Below are 5318 nucleotides of genomic sequence, written 5' to 3' on the forward strand. Positions count from 1 at the left end.
GTTCTATCAGAAAAAATAACAATAGCGAACAAAAAAACTCATATAAACAAATAATAATAATAATAATAATTCTATAAGAAAATAATAACGTACACGAGAAAACATTAGAAAAAAAAATATTATAAGAAAAATGTAACAAATTTAATTATATAAATAATAAAAAACAAAATTAAAAATAAATTTCAATCTATTTGACAAGAAGCGAAGGGTAAAAGCTAGGATTTTTAGTTTTAGGTAAAGGAGAGCTAGAGGGTAGAATCATATTTGTTTTTGGAGGAAGAAAAAATAGTCAAACAAAAAAAATAAAGTTTTTAAGAAAACTAAATGTGAGTTTGATGTTCAACATCTAATTAAAAAAAGTTAAGTGTTATGTATGTAACAGTCCAATCTGTTAGTATAATATTGTCGAGGTATCCACTAGCATAATATTGTCTGTCACACTCACTCGTCAAAACGTGTTATACTAAGGAGAGGTATTCACACCTTTATAAAGCATACTTCGTTCTCCTTCTCAATCGATGTGGAACCTTACAATATATACTATCAACTAACGTTTTATATCATCAACATTGCCGAAAACTATTAATTGAGCAACAAAAGGACAAAAATAATTCATTTATAATTTTTGAATGAGTAATTTAATTGATATAAATTTTTAAAGATGAATTTAAAAAATGACCCATCTTTCAAAAATTAATTTGATCATTAACTTTAATAGGATATTTGAAAACCTTGGAGAATTGAATTCAATTTCAGTATTTAAAAAAAAAAATTTACATGGAATTTAATTTTAATTCTATTGTTTCTCCCAAAATCAATTCCAACCCAAATAGATCCGATTTAAAATTTTTATTTTATTGAAATTTCACTTAAAATTTAAAATGTTTAAAATGTTCTTATAATCTATTACTTCTTTTTTAACTTTCTTCACTTACTTTCTCTCAACTCCTCCCACCTTTCAACATATACGGTCTCTTCTCTCACCATCTTCATTCCCTTTTCTTTCTTTCAACTCACTAATATAATATATATCTTTTTTCTTAAAAGGTCTACTATATAGATCTAAAAAAATATCTACATATATAAATTTTATGTTTAACTTAGATTAATGACACTAACCGTTTGTTAATACGTATGAACATTTCAAGTGAAGTTGTGTCAATGATGACACTAGCAGAAAGTGACATAATTTTATTCTATTTTAATAACATGAATTAGTTGCTATAATTTAATGTTAATAACTAATTTTTTTTATTTACTATGTCATTAGACCACTTAACAAGTTGATTCTTGATCATTTATATTTTTTTTTGTTATTAGTTTTTTTGGTGACTTAAAAAGTTAAAAAAAAAAAGACAAAAAAAAGAAACAAAAGTCAGGAACTACTTAAAGAGAGAGGCAATTTCTTCTAAGACAACTCTCAAACTCCTCCTAAAGAGAGAAAAAATCCATTTAATCAGTGACGGATCCAGAAAATTTTGCTGGTGGGGACAAATCATACACAATAAAAACAATAATTTTTAGGGTAAAATGTATTTTTTGTTCTTAATATTTGCATTTTTTTTTAAAATACACCTAACGTTTAGTTGCATTCAATTTTGTCCCTAATATTTTCGATTTATGTCAAAATTATTCCTAAACATCAACTTATATAAAATGTTAGAAATAAATTGAAAGCTTGTAGGGATAGTTTTGATACAAATTAAAAACGTATAAGAACAAAATTGAATGAATAAAAAATATTAGAAAAAAATTAAATAAAATTAAACATTAGAAATATTTAAAAAAACCTAAATATTAGGGAAAAAATAATTTACCCTAATTTTTATAATTTCAGAAAAAATTAAAAATATAACATGAATATAAAAACTCAGCAAACTCAATCATAGAAAAATATACTAATAAAATTTTATTATACAATAACCATTAATCAAAAAATAAAAATATTACACAAGAGTATAATTATAAAATAAATGTAATATAATTTAATAAAAGAAAAATTATAAAAAGATAAAAACAAATTTTTAATTAAATCAAAAGAAATTAAAAAATAAAATAGAGAAAATAGAAAAATACAAAACTGGAAGAAAGTAAAAGAATATAGTAACAAAAAAGTTGATTTTGAGAATAATTAAGGTTAGGATTATTTATTTTGACTTCTTATTTTTTATTGTTATTTATTTAATTACTCTTTTATTAAGTAGTTAAAATTAAATTTTATATATTTATAAAATTAAATTTAATTAAATATCTTTCAACAACATTAAATTGTGAAGAGTGGGGTCAAAATTATTTATATAGTGGGGCAAATGAAATTTAATACTATATACTACTTAAGAATTTTATAAAACTCAACGGGGACACTTGCCCCCACAAGCTACCATGTAAATTCGTCCCTGCTTGCGGGTATCCATCTCACTCCTATAATTGTTAAAATCCAATAAATAAAATTAAATTTTAAAATTTATATAACCATAATGATATACATAACATAAATTAAAGTAAAAATTTAAATATGATACAATATTATTAATCATTTTACTAATTATTTTATATATATCTTACATATATTATATATTAAAAATATATATTTATATATCTATTATATATACCGGAGCGGATAGGGGTGGGTTTAACCTAAATCCGACCCCGCCCCGTTAAAATCCGTTCCGGTGCGGGTGCGGATAATTATCCACCCCCGAACGGGTAGAGGTGGGATGGGTACCCGCGGGTTCGGGTAGTATTGCCACACCCCAATATATATATATATATAAAATGCCAGTTACTTAAGAAGGTCTCTCACGTTATATATGTAAAGATAAAATAAATGAAATCAGCCATATGAAATTGAAAATCCTCTATTTCCAATATTATAAAATTTTAATTCTTTTGATAAATATTTTAAATATTAGAATTCAATTCAATTTTATAGTTTTACTAATAAATTTGGAAACACTAAAATTCAATTTAATTTTTACAGCAATTTAATTCTTGATAGAATTCAATTCAATTTTATATCATTGAAAATTTTTAAATCGATTATAAATCATTCATTAGTTATCTGTTAATTTTGTTATTGATAGTTTATACACGAGGGAAGGAAAGTGAGAAGATAAAAAGTTTTGCTTTCGTTTTTTTTTAAGTAAAAAAACTTAACACAATAAGATGGAGCAAAAGAAAAAAAACAAAAATTCATAATGCTAAAAATAACAACTCTTAACCATCTCTAACATTACCATAAACAACCACAGGGTTCACCATCAATCCATTCATCGTAACTTGTAAAGAATTTGTTAACAATATACACCACACTTGAACCTTGATTTTTGAAGATTCTATCATTTTTTTCTAGTCAAATTGTCCATATGACCGCAAAAAAGTCAACCAACCACCGCTTTCATTCCATCTTTCTTGCTGATATATCCGTCTAACTTTTATAGTGTTGCTTGAGCGTATCTGGAATAGGCAATATCTTTACAAGAACGAACAACCAAGCACATCATACCTGTCAAGTGAGCTCACAACCAATGAACAAGTGAAAAGCAGTTTCAAGAAACTTATGACATAAAACGCACATGTTATCATTCTGACCAATAACACCTGATCTACACAGTCTTTTTCTTGTATTCTCTCTACCAACCAGTACAAATCAAGTAAACAACTTAACCCTTGGTGGGACGAATCCTCTCCAAATAGTACTAGTGAAGCTATAGCTTGTGATATCTGTCGGAAGTACCTCTGCCTGCAACACCTGTATAAAGAAGTTAGTAGAATAAACACTTTTTTTATCAAATTTTCAGACCACTCTGTCCTCTCTTTCAGTTGTCAGTTTCACCGATTGTAGAACCGCATAAAACTGGTTTACTAGTTTCAGCTCCCATTGAAATAACTCTTGTTGCCACTGGAAATTCCAAATCCACTCTAACCAATCTCAGAACTCACAATCGCCTATGACAGATCCTTAAAGATTTGAGACCGAAAAAAGTTTTGAAAAAATAACTTTCAAAGTACCACAAGGTAACCAACCATTCTCCCAAAAGCTGATTATCCTGCCATCCCCTAGATATATAACCAAGCCTCTGATCATCTTCTTTCTCACTTGCGGCTTCCTGATTTGTCGTTAACAAATATTCTTTCAAGGACTCCTTCTTGTAGGTACAGGTTGATCACAAATCATCTCAGAGGATTCATGTTATTACAAGAACATACAACCATAGTTATCAGAATCGGATCGGACCGGCCGGTTCGACCGGAAAACCGGTGAACCGGTGGTCTGGCCGGTTCGGTTTAGGTTGCAGACCGTTTCTGCAATTAACCCGGTCAACGGCGGTCAAACCCGTTGAAAACCGGACGAGTCAACGCGAACCGGTGCGGTTCGGGCGCATGAACCGCGCGTCTCCACGGTGCACCGGCGGGCATGCTAATCATAGTAGAAGCACCTTGTTAATTAATTCACAAAAATGCATCACTTGGGATTCGAACCAGGAAGTTTGTGCAAAATCTTCAACTTCCTTGCCACTATGCCAATCATTCTTGTTTAATAATTATAAGCTAATAATAATATATAATAAAAAAATTTACATGACAATGCTCTAAGCTAACAACCATACACTAGTACATAGATCTAACATTAATTTTATTTATATGTAACTTTTTTTTAGATTAGACCATTAAATTAAAGGCTAATAATTTATATAAATTATATATATATCATATTCACTCCCCTCCTCTGCGAGATACTAAAATGACATTCCCATCTCTTCTATTTTATAAATGTACATTCTCCTCCTTTCTAACTTTTAAAAAACATCTTCTCTAATCCATTTTAAATGTTTTGTGTTAACTAATATTAACTTTATCTATTTTTTAAGAAAAAATAAATTATTTTTTGTAAAAATGCCCTTTAACAAAAATTTTATTTTTTTGTAATTAAATTTTGTTTACCAAAATATCTTTTAATAATTTTCTATTGATTAAATTATATTTTTACCAAAATATTTTTAAAAAAATAATAATTAAATTATTTTTTCTAAGATACCTATCCTTCAATAATTTTTTAATTATTAAATTATGATTTTACCAAAATTTTTGTTAACAATTATTTTTATATTTTACTATTAATTTTTCGATATCAATATATATTATTTTAACATTAAATAAAAAATCTTACCACTGTTAATATGTATAACAATTAATATATATTGATATTGAAAAATAATTTTACTAAAATTTTTTATTTAATGTTAAAATAATATATATAGATATCAAAAAATTAATAGTAAAATATAAGAAATTGTTAACGAAAATGTTGGTAAAAT

Source organism: Arachis duranensis, chromosome 8 (assembly GCF_000817695.3).
Source record: "Arachis duranensis cultivar V14167 chromosome 8, aradu.V14167.gnm2.J7QH, whole genome shotgun sequence".
Classification (NCBI taxonomy): Eukaryota; Viridiplantae; Streptophyta; class Magnoliopsida; order Fabales; family Fabaceae; genus Arachis; species Arachis duranensis.